Below are 12,500 nucleotides of genomic sequence, written 5' to 3'. Positions count from 1 at the left end.
AGGAGGAGGAGGAGGAGGAGGAGGAGCAGGGTTATGGCTGTTCAGGGAGAATGGGAGCAGGACAAGGCTGTGGAGAACTAGAGCACATAGAGGTGGTGGGGAAATCTGGGGCAGAGCCAAGCGACGGAGGAGAAGACCAAAAGACGGGGAACAAGGAAGAGAGAGAGAGAGAGCAGGGAGCTGGCACGATAAGCAAACATGAGAGGAGAGATGAAGGAAGGGGTGCTGGGAGTGAGAGGGGGTAGTTGTGGGGGTGGTATGGGGTGGATCACGGGTCTTTCAAGTGCAAGAAAGAAGAACACTGAGAGAGCGGGGAGGAGGAGTGAAGATGCTCTAGTCGTCAAGGAAACCAAAGCAGACGCTCTAACCTCGGGTCAGTGTGAAACGCTGTGAAAGAGTGAGGTGCCGTGTGGTGTGTTGATCAGTGTGAAAAATAGGAAATGCTTTCCCCCGGTGTAGCTCTGAAGCTACAGCATAGGTCAGATTACAGGGCTACCCTAAATAGCCTACCGTATTTTCCTGAATATAAGATACTGTAGGTTTTTTTGTTCTAAAAATAGCACTTTAAAAGAGGGGGGGGGTCTTATATTCAGGGCAATAAGGTAGCAGGGGACAAGTAATGGGGTGTAGACATATGGGGGTGGTTGTGGATGTGTTGAAGGTGTTGGTGTGGATGGGGATCACATCGCCAGTCTTTCAAGTTCAAGAAAGAAAGACAGAACACTGTGAGAGCAGAGAGGAGGAGAGAGGATGATCTAGTAGTCTAGGAAGCCAACACAGACACACCAACGTCGGGTCAGTGTAAAGTGTGTGTGTGTGTGTGTGTGTGTGTGTGTGTGTGTGTGTGTGTGTGTGTGTGTGTGTGTGTGTGTGTGTGTGTGTGTGTGTGTGTGTGTGTGTGTGTGTGTGTGTGTGTGTGTGTGCGTCTGCGTGTGTGTGCTTCTGCGTGTGTGTAAAAAGCAGTGAAATAGAGAGTGTAATGTAGTGTGTGAAGACAAATGGAAAACACTGTCACATAGCCTATGTGAGATCTGAAGAGTGTAGGTCAGATTACTTGTGTACCCCAAATAGATACAAAACATAGCCCTGTTGGGAGATACTGACATATTCATGTAATAATATGAAATGTACATGTAGGACATGGTACTGTGGCGGTGAGCTGTGCTAATGCATTGTACCATGAATGAGCATGTTGCTCATGAGGTCCCAGGTTTTAGACTGGGTCATTTCCAACCATTTCCAAACATTTCCCCACCTGCCTCCTGTTAAAGTGTTCACTGTCCAATGAAATAAAGGTAAAAAGCTCAAAATACATATCGTTACTTAAAGGGACACTGTGTGAGATTTTTAGTTGTTTATTTCCAGAATTCATGCTGCCCATTCACTAATGTTACCTTTTTCATTAATATTTACCGCCACCATCAAATTCTAAGCATTCATTATGACTGGAAAAATTGCACTTTTCATACATGAAAAGGAGGATCTTCTCCATGGGCCGCCATTTCGAATTTCCAAAAATAGCCATTTTTATCTGCAAAAATGACTGTACTTGGACCATACTAAAAATATGTGTTTATTACTCAGTAAACTTTCATGTAAAGATCAAATTTGACAATAGGCAACACAGTTTCAATGATCAGCATAGTTGCAGTACCTTTTTTGACCATTTCCTCCACAGTGTCCCTGTAAAAGTGCACGTAGGGCCCAGCCATGGCTCAAACGGCTGGGCACTGGACTACTACGCCAGCGACCTGGGTTCGATTCTGGCCCCGGGCCATTTCCCGTTCCTTTACTGTCTCTCTCTCCCAACTCGCTGTACTATCTGAAAAAAATGGTAAAACACCTAAAAATATCTTAAAAAGAAATGTGTGTAGTAGTAAGAGATGCTGCAAGAGATAGTGCCCCAAAGTTAGAGTGGCAACTTAACTCACTCTTTCTTGGCAATATGGAAGTGGTGGAAGGTGGAAGTGAGGACTTTGGGGATTAAGGGAGAAATGCAATGCAGAAAAGAGGGGTAGGGTTGGTGGAAATTGAGGTTAGGATAAAGAGAGAGAGAGAGGGAGAGAGAGAGAGAGAGAGAGAGAGAGAGAGAGAGAGAGAGAGAGAGAGAGAGAGAGAGAGAGAGGATGAAGAGTGCAGAACCGAACGGATAAGCACAGAGGCAGAAAAGAGGGAGATTGTAACCCAGTTTCCATGTAAAGAGGCTGGATGTATGCCCACATGAAGGAAGAAGAAGAAGAAGAAGAAGAAGAAAAAGAAAAGAAGAAGAAGAGGCAGAAGACGAGAATGGATGCAGCTTCAGGGAGGGAGGAGGAGAGTGGTTGAAGGTTACGGAGGGTTGGGGGGGGGGGGGGGCTGGGAAAGAGGCTTCAGAGGAATGGAAAGCAGGGTGACCAAGGGTAGGTCAGAGAGTGAAGTCAAAATTCAACACACTTGTCTAGTGAATGTTTCTCATTTGTTTCTCATGAACAACGACTTTTTCCTCCTCCAAGTATACCCCTGAAAATGATTTTGTTATTGTAGTATGTGCACAGTACATGTAATGTAATCTCACGATAGTTGAGACTGTGTTTGATCACACGCTTTTCAGCACAGAGACAGCGGGAGTGCTCGAGTCCTTGTTCACCTCTCAATAACTAATGTAAGGACTCGAATTGTGAAAGTAATTAATTAACTCAAAAACGTTACATAGTGTGCCTTTAAGTATGGTTTCATAAATTTCAACATCTCAGTCTCCAGAGCAAACATGTCATCATGCAAAGGCGTATCTATGACATGTTGATTTGAACCCATTATCGCGTGTGGCCAATACGCATTTCCAAGTTAAGGCATGCTCCACAATGCCCTGTGACAGGTTAGGTTTAGGGATGGTTTTGGTTTAGGCACAATTTAGGTAGAAATTCGCCTAATCTCGCTGTTCTTGGCAAAAGTAAAGCAGCAGAAACATTGCTTTACTGACAGGTTAGGTTTAGGGGTGGTTTTGGTTAGGGCACAGCAAAGCATATTTGCGGTTAGTAAGAGAAATGCACAGTGACAAAACAAAATCGCCGACACGGCGGGAAAACTGCGCAAACCTCGTCACGTGTCAAAAGTGCATGAAAGCGCTTTACCGTTGCGTTGAGGATCACGCTTTAACAACAAAATGAGTCGCACCAACAAGCTGAATGCACTAGCGTGCGATACATACCCTAAAGCATGATGACAGCCTGCCAGAGCAAAGATATTGTGAGGCCAGGCCATCCAGAGGTGCATCTTGTCACCAGGCTAGGCAGGCAGCCGCTTGGGGCCCCCAAGCCCCTAGATGGTGAATAACAACTCACACTTTGATACAGTAGTGGCACATTTCTTTCAAATGTGCACTCCGTTGATATATTTGCCTGGGGCCCCATTTGAACCTAGTCGCCCCTGAGGCCATCCAGAGAACGCCCATACCATAGATTCTTTAAGTCTAGATACGCCACTAGTTGGTTTCACGGTGTATTTCCGGTTTCCGAATCGAGGCAGGTTTGTATTAGTTCTATGGCAGATTCAGAGCTGTAGGTGCGGCTCCACCCTTATCCACGTGGCAGCCCGGAGACCAGAATGAATGGGGTCCTATGGAGCAAAACCCCTCATGGTGCCTTTATCTCAGTATATGTTTTTTTCTCGTGTAATTCGGATGTTGCTTTCGAAAGACTGTATATAGAAAATACCCACGGCTGAGTTTTAGGTTTTTTTGACCCACGCATATGCTTAAAAAGTCATTAAAAGTGTCTATGACGTCACATCCTTAGCAAAATGCTACCGAGTAGTGAGCAACAAAAATTCCTCCTGTAAAAAATCAAACGGACATATGTGCATTTTTTATTTAACTGTTGAGTGAAACCCTTATTGAAGTCTCCAGAACGACATCCAAATCTAAGCTTTGTTGATGAGACCTGGGTGAAAATTAAGATTTTTAGCATCTAGCTCCATTGGGTCCCATTCACTCTGGTCTTCGATGCGCGACTAGTGGAGAACTCATTGGAACTGCAGCCAAAAACCCATAGAACTAATAAAAACAACTGGTACAATGGGACTTAATAGCGAGTGGCAAGGCTGTTCTATAAGGGCTGTGCCCATACTGTACTGTATGTCCGTGTGGTGGTAACAGCTACCTGGCAACCATTTCTGAGCTGTTACTGTGTGATGTTCGGTGTTCCCTGGAGCTTCCCTACCCATTCAACCAGAGCAGTGAAACCCCACGGACTGCTTTGATCTCCCTTACAATGGTCCTTAGTAATGGGTGACTTTCATTTAGGAGCTACAGTTCTTGTACAGCTTGTTCGAAATCATCTGCCATAACCCAGAGTGTGTTTGGCCCCCAGGCAAAAAGCCCTCAACCGTCAGTATAGTAGGTTGATGTTTTGGCATGTATCCAGGGACGCTATACCGCAGTTGCCTTGGGGGCTGAAGCCACTGCCGTATACGTATACACACAGTGAACTTCTATTGTATTGCATTCAGCGCTTTTGAAGCATCGGTGCTTGATCTGCATGGTTTCTTCCGTCCTAAACTTCTGGATCCATACCTTAGGAACAGCTAAAGGCATTCCAACAACGATTTAGAGTGTGAGTTTTTTGCCAGGCAGTGTAGTATGTAGGTCTAAAGGTCCCGTCTTGCTGAAGATTTGAGATGTATTCAATCAGTTGATTCAGTAAATGGCAGAAAAAATGTCACTTGACATAAATATGTGCTAACTAATGTTACACATTTCTACACAGCATAAATAAATATACAGTAAGAGCTACATTAAATGTAAAACTCATAATTAATCCAGGGCTATGCAGGGTGCCTTCCAATTAGTTGCTTAAAATGACTCTTCTTTGCTCTAAAACCAAAATGAAAATAAAGTGCTCACCACAAAACCAAATTAAATCATGGATCACTTGCACTGTGTTACCTGCAGAGAGGAAAGAAGTAGCCAACTCTGCAACAAAGCAGAGCTAACTGCTGTGCTTATAATGCTCGATGTACAGCGAGCAGTATTTGACCTTGGTATTTAAAAATGTCTCTTTACGGCCCTGGTAGACTCAATCAATAAAATGTAGAGCAAAGGAAACTGACCTCATTATCCCAACTGAATTATTATTTTATGGCTAAAATAACTAAATCAAAATTAAGGTCTCACTCACTACAAAACATCAGACGCATGGTTGGTTGGACGCATGTACTATGTGCAGAGCTACTGCTGTGCTTTACAGTACCATGCCGCCAAACTCATTCAATAAAACATTAATGCAAAAGCAAACTGACCCCATTATCCCACTTGAACTCGAGCATGAAGGGAGACATCTAACACACCGCTCCGACTCTTTACACAGCCAACCAGCCAGCCAGCAAGCCGTCCTCGACACCAGGGCTGGGGTGGGGGAGAAATAGGGCCCGGGCCAATGTTCCCTCAATGTTTTTGGTGCCTGAGCAAATGCACTATATAACTGAGCAGAGCCAATGACCTCAGTGAGCGGGTCGAACCCCCCCTCCATTTTAGGGGTAACATTGATGCTTCATAATATGTTGATTAGGTTATATTGTCATTGAATTGCGTAGTGAATATTACTAAATCGGTTAAATAATGTTTCCAATTCAGATCTTGATTATTACTTAATCATCAACCCACCACCATCAATATACTGTGGGCTACATTTGTAAGATGTTGGAAAGAAAGTATCTTTACAGCAGCCCAGCCCAGAATGTTGAATTTATGTTTAAAAGGATGAATAATTAAACTTGGACTTAAATGTTTTATAATAGGCTGGGCCTATATAACAAATTCAAAAAACTAAAATATTGTGCTTAAATTAGGCCTACATGAAGTAAAAGTATGCACTGTCACTTTAAGAGCTCGTGGAAATTTCAGACCTTGGGGAGCAAACGTTTTTCTTACCGGACAGTCTGACTGACCTTCTGGCTAACTGGGTTTTATGGACCTTCTTATCAGGCTAGTAGTTCGTTTAGGCATATTAATACATTTCCACTGCGTGGACAAACGCCATCAACACCATTTCATCAACACCATTTTGAGTAATTTAAACCAATTGGAGTTGGCAGAAAGCAGCACACACTTCCAATGATGCCAATAGCGCGAGAGATATTGACACTCGCAAAGCTATGACAGGCATCCATTAAAATCGGTCCAGACGCTCGACACCGTTATCAACATTCATATCAGATTCACGATCGAGCTCTAGGAGCGCTAGGAGCAAGAACTTGTCTTCTATCCAGAGATGAATTTAGGCTTTTTGTGTAGGCTATACTTAACACAACCAAACGCCGTAGATTAGGCTGCGAGTGACAGCTGTTACAACGTTGTCTGGTCACTGTTTTAAAGATTCTACTGACAGCATTCGAAGCGCGCGCTTCCGCGCTCTGTCTGATCGCTATTTAAAAAGCTGAGCTGGAGGCGCAATGTTGATTGTAAGCAAAAATCTGTGTCTAGTGTAATCGCTTAAACTGCTGTAAGATAGATGTTTCATATCTTAAGAATATGTTTTATTTCGATTGGATGTTATAAAGTTACAATGAGTAGAAATTTCGGCCGACAATCAACTGCGTCTCCACACAAATTTGTCGCCTTGTTTTTCCTGCGCTGCATGGGTTTGCTCTGCGCGGAGAAGGTGAGAGCAGTGCGCGATTGCGCAGTTGCGCAGCTTACAGGGAACATTGGCCCGGGCACTTTTGGCTTAAAGGGGCCCCTCAAAATTAGCGGCGCATTTGTATTTCCGAAAATAGGGGCCCACGAGGGTGCAGGGCCAACCGGGAAATGCCCGCTATGCCAGATGGCCAGTCCGGCCCTCCTCGACACTCACCCTCCCCTTTGTGATAGCACTCATTACAGGCTCTGTTTCTTAGGAAGCCAGAGCATAGCAGCAGAGCATGGCGATAAAGAGATTAGATGAACTCATAGTACACACTCATAGTACACACACATAGTACACACTCGTAGTACACACATACACTTTATTCACGCTCTCTCTCTCTCTCTCTCTCTCTCTCTCTCTCTCTCTCTCTCTCTCTCTCTCTCTCTCTCTCTCTCTCTCTCTCTCTCTCTCTCTGTCTTTCTTGAGCTGTACTTTTCTGTTTTTCAATTGAAAGCTGCTATAGTTTTCAACGCTGTCAATTTTAAAGTTCCTCCACAATTTAAATCCTTAATGAAAGTTTGTTTATATGTCCATCACTGTCATTCTCTCTCTCTCTCTCTCTCTCTCTCTCTCTCTCTCTCTCTCTCTCTCTCTCTCTCTCTCTCTCTCTCTCTCTCTCTCTCTCTCTCTCTCTCTCCCTCTCCTCTACAGTATGCTAATATTTGATGATGCGACACTGCTGCTACTGTGTGTGCAGATGCTATCATGTTGTGCTGAGCTATATCTGAACTCCAAGTGTTATCACCACTCAGCACTGTACTAAGACCTTGTAGATCCAGACAGATCAGTAACACATGCATCAAGAAGCTTGAAGATCTTAAAGATAAGTGATGTAGGCCTATCTGGAAAGTGTCAGAACTTTTAGATCATGGACCAAAAAAAGAAAAAAACAGCGGGCCAAATGCATGCACACATGCACTCCATGACTGTTGAGCATGGATTGTAACACTATATTCTGGGCCCTATTTACAACCATCTTTATTGGACCCCCTTTTAATATCTTCAAAAAAACCATCTGACTCATCTGACCCCTCATATGTGGGGCCCTGGTGATCCACACCCCCTCTCCCCCCCAATTCAACACCCCTGTGTAGGAGCTTGTATAGCACATCAGTGATGTACTACGTGATGATGGTAATAGTTTAATCTCTTTCACATAACTACTGTAATCAGGGAAGCCAACAGGGAGGGCCAAACAGGTCACTTGTCCCGGGCCCAGGGAGAGAGGGGGCTCAGAATTGGATCCTCATTACATTGCAAGTATTGGATGAGGGGCCCTTTTGGATGAGTTTATCCTGGGCCCAGCCAAAGCTGTCAGCGGCCCTGATTGTAATAATGTATCCTGATGAAGACATTGTTTCGGGAGGCCCATCCAGGCTGTTTGAGTGTGAGTGGCGGCGTATTCATTCAGAGGGTTGTTAACGTGCACCTGAAGTGCCTCGTCAGAGGGTTAATGATGAGCCAGATACAGTGAAAAAGAACCTAGAAAGTCTTTGGAGGAGATTAAATGAACTTACTTGCACTCCTCTCTGCTCATGTTTGATGGTGCGGCTTGCTACTTAGCTACTGCTGCTGCTGCTGCTGGAAGTGCAGATGGTATCGCGTAATGCTGAGCGGAGCTCTCCCAACTCCAGATGTTATCTTATCTCACTTACTGAAAGACTGAGACCCTGCCTGTAGATCACTCCCACGCCTGCAAAGATTAAAATAGATCACTGAGACATCTGTGAGGACAAGATATTATGGAACAGTAACACTTCTGCAAAGAACATTAACACTTCTACAAGAACGCACAACCTTACACATCAGTCGTCTGCAGGATATTGAAGCACTAAGACCCTGTACTAACTGAGACATCTGAGACAAGTTATACACACAGTATTATCACTCACACATCTGTCAAAGCTTAAGATAAGATACTCTAAAACACTAACACTTCTATAGATGATCTTACAGATGAGTCACACACCTGGAAAGATGTAAGAGCTGACGGATAAATATCTGATAGATAAACATTAACACTTCTAAGACCTAGACAATCTTACAGATGAGTCACACATCTGCAAAGATCTAAGAGCTGATGGATAAAGTGACACATTTGCAAAGACCAAGATGTTGTCAGTTGGTGAAACATCAAGAAAGTCTAAACTTTAGGCATATAGTTTAGTGATAGCTTTGGAAAACAGCACACCATGTGCACTAGTTTATAAAATTAAACTATTTATACTGTTACACGTCAGTATCGTCTGTGATGATGGCTTGGAGATTAAGAAAACTGCTTCTGTTAATTTGATTATACTTCGAGTATTCTATCGTCATCATAGTCCTTGCAAAATGCATTTGTACATTCACTGAGCTATTCCTGGTGGAGTTACTGAGATAAAATGTTATGCTGTTTAGTATTCTGTCTGCATTAAACTCATTAAACATGCAAATACAAAATGATGTCCTATGCAAAATACTATCATTTCATTCACCTAGCTCTGGTTGGGAAAGTACCATTGATGCAGTTGACTTGATCACATTTAGTATTCTAAACTCTATGCAACATCCACCATGTTCCATTCAAAATGCTGCTTGACACTGACAGAACAAAATGGCTTCGTACACAGAGCTCCTCCAGTCCAGACAATAGACCCTGAAGAAGGCTTCTTCTTTTCAGAAACCCCATGCAAGCTGTTTGACTAGACTAGTGTGTGAGTGAGTGAGCAATCATTTCAGGTGGAGGAGAGGAGGGTGTTTTTATGTGCACACCTGCAAGAAACAGCAGGGAGGTCGGAGGTGACGGTGTGTGTGTGTGTGTGTGTGTGTGTGTGTGTGTGTGTGTGTGTGTGTGTGTGTGTGTGTGTGTGTGTGTGTGTGTGTGTGTGTGTGTGTGTGTGTGTGTGTGTGTGTGTGTGTGTGTGTGTGTGTGTGTGTGTGTGTGTGTGTATGCGTGTGTGTGTGTGTGTGCACCCGCACATGTGCGTGTGTACCTGTAGTTTGTAGATCCAGCCATGTGTGTTTGTGTGTGTGTGTGCGCCGCACGTGTGCACCGTGTATGTGTCTATGTGCACACCTGCAAGAAACAGCAGGGAGGTCGGAGGTGACGACGGCACCGCTTGTCACTGTCAGATCATGCCAGCTGTTCTCCCGTGCCCAAGAGGACCCCCGTCAGCAGCTGACACATGTCATGCCACGAGCACCGGACTTCCTAGAGACAGCTGTGCTGGGCATCTACCAGTGGGGTGTGTGTGTGAATGCGTGCGTACCTGTAGTTTGTAGATCCAGCCGTGTGTGTGTTTGTGTGTGTGTGTGTGTGTGTGTGTGTGTGTGTGTGTGTGTGTGTGTGTGTGTGTGTGTGTGTGTGTGTGTGTGTGTGTGTGTGTGTGTGTGTGTGCACGTGTACACTTGCATGCGCTATGTGTGTGTGCACCGTGTGTGTTTGTGTGTGTGTGTGTGTGTGTGTGTGTGTGTGTGTGTGTGTGTGTGTGTGTGTGTGTCTGTGTGTGTGTGTGTGTGTGTGTGTGTGTGTGTGTGTGTGTGTGTGTGTGTGTGTGTGCGCTATAGTGTTTGTGCTTATGTGTGGTCACGTGTTGCATGAGTCTGTGTGTTTGTCTGGGAGAGCATGCCGTATGCTGGTGCAGATGTAAGTTATTGCCAGAATGCCCGAGGGAATACTGACAAGTCAATGTAACAGACAGGGAAGCTGACAGGGGGGGACAAAGGGGTACATTGTCCCGGGCCCAGGGAGAAAGGGGCCCCAGAATTGGGTCTTCATTATGTATTGGTTCGGGGGCCCATTTAGTTGATTTTGTCCCGGGCCTGGCCAAAGCTCTCAGCGGACCTGGTAACGGACACAAACCTCCCACATGGCAGCACAACAGAAGCTGGGATGTTGAGTTCCCTTGGCTTGGCTTGCGTGACCAGACGCAAATCCTGATTTTCAGAGTTGGCAGTCCTGGGATCAGAAAGAAAAGACCAGTGCCAGGTTTTCCTTCTTACACGGGTGACTTCAGTGAGTTTGCTGATCTGACAGTAAGTCAGAGCTTTCTGCTTCCAAAGTGAAAGTATAAGTTGTTTTTTTTTCATATTAAACTAGATTTGGGCCCTGCTGTGGCCTAACGGTGGGGCACTGGGTTGCTGCGCCGGCGCCCCTGGTTTGGTTCCGGCCCGGGTTGTTTGCCGATCCTCCCACGTCTCTCTCTCCCACTCGCTTCCTGTCACAATCTCCAACTGTCCTATCAAATCAGGCCAAAAAGCCGTACATATATAGGCCTATATACTATATAAAAACTAGATTTGACCTTACTTGGCCTTGCCATCTGTAAGCTTCTGTTGGGGGAGGAACGTGAGGGATGGGGGGAGGACCCTTTACATACAGGCAGATGACACTCTACATATAGTAGATTGCACGTCACGTCACATCATTAGCAGAAGTCAGATTCTAGCATTTTAAACTACAACTCAGTTCACTCCTCCATCCTGTAATCAGTGCTAAGTTAACAAGTTACATGCCCCCTGTATGACAGTGTAACCCCCGTTTTACACATCGTTAGGAAAAATGACATTTACAAGTCAGTTATAGGGGGTCATTGGGGCTTTATCCTCATCATGCCACTGGTACCGTCGGTAACAGTGTTTCTCAACAGGGTGCCGTGGAAACGTGGCTGACTGTATGTGAAATTGACGTAAATAAATAAATAAATTACGTAATATAATACATACTTGTCTAAATTAATAAATGAATGCTTAGTCAGTAGAATCTTTCATCTACCATTTACACCCAGTATAGTAAATTTAGGTCACCCCAGTATGGCCTACACATAGCCTGTCTGAGATAAAGCCGAAACTTCGAACGTCTCTAAATGTGTTACTTTTCGAAGCTTGTGTGGTATCAGATGCGATGCCATGTCACGGCTTGTTGTTTTGGGGTGCATTGAGATTTTTCATGAATTGAAAGGGTGCCTCGCCTAAAAAAAGGTTGAGAAACACTGCCGTAGGTAACAGCTATTGTAACCCCTGCATTCAGCCTAAAATGTAGGCAAGTTGCAAACAATTTTCATTCGGAAAGATTTGCATAAAGTTGCATGCCCATCAACATTACATTTATTTCACCAGAAAAAAAACAGCCAATGTGAGAGACTCTGAACCCACGAGTCAACAGACCCATTATGTGAATGGGAATTCTAATTTCAGTCTAAATAAGCACAGATAGAGTTGCACCACGGCGTACATCATGGAAATCACATTTCCGTCTGGGCCATCAATTTGATATAACAAGTTAATGGGGACTGGCATATAAACTATGGCGTGCGTACCGCTGAAGATTGATCGACTTCTGCGGTTGCTGTATAATAATGACAAATGTGGAAGCCATTTGAATCATCTTGGCAAAATGTACATTTATATGTGAACACAGCAGTGATAACCCTCAACACATAAATACACAGTCAAATCTACAGTGTTAATTCAACACTTAGAGAGCATGATCTGCACTTTGTGTGTTAAATTTGACTGTAAGTGTTGAGTGAACACTGCAAAATGTGCTATGCAGCAGGGAAGCCGACAGGGGTCAACAAAGGGGTCAGTTGTCCTGGGCCCAGGGAAATTGGGGGCCCAGATTTGGGTTCTCAATATATTGCTTGGCCAAAGCTGTTAGAGGCCCTGCTGTGCAGGCTGCACTTGCACAATGAAACAACAGTCAGGAGGGCGAGGAAAGGGCTCTGTCATTCTTGACACCACACTAAATGGAGCCAGGGCCGTTGACAACTTTGGCCAGGCCCAGGACAGAGTAATCTCAAAGCCCCCATGCACCCTCCCCCAAATACAATGTAATGGGGACCCAATTCTGGGCCCCCC

At 44.6% G+C, this 12,500-nt stretch overlaps 1 protein-coding gene across 1 annotated transcript in view; it reads left to right on the top strand.

Annotated features, from left to right (window-relative positions):
- plppr2b (phospholipid phosphatase related 2b) overlaps window positions 1-12,500 on the top strand; it is a 76,077-nt gene that overhangs the window by 36,347 nt on the left and 27,230 nt on the right. The window lies entirely within an intron of this gene.

Source organism: Engraulis encrasicolus, chromosome 1, assembly GCF_034702125.1.
Source record: "Engraulis encrasicolus isolate BLACKSEA-1 chromosome 1, IST_EnEncr_1.0, whole genome shotgun sequence".
NCBI lineage: Eukaryota > Metazoa > Chordata > Actinopteri > Clupeiformes > Engraulidae > Engraulis > Engraulis encrasicolus.
The sequence above is the reverse complement of the archived record's forward strand: the minus strand, read 5'-3'. Positions and strand labels throughout refer to the sequence as shown.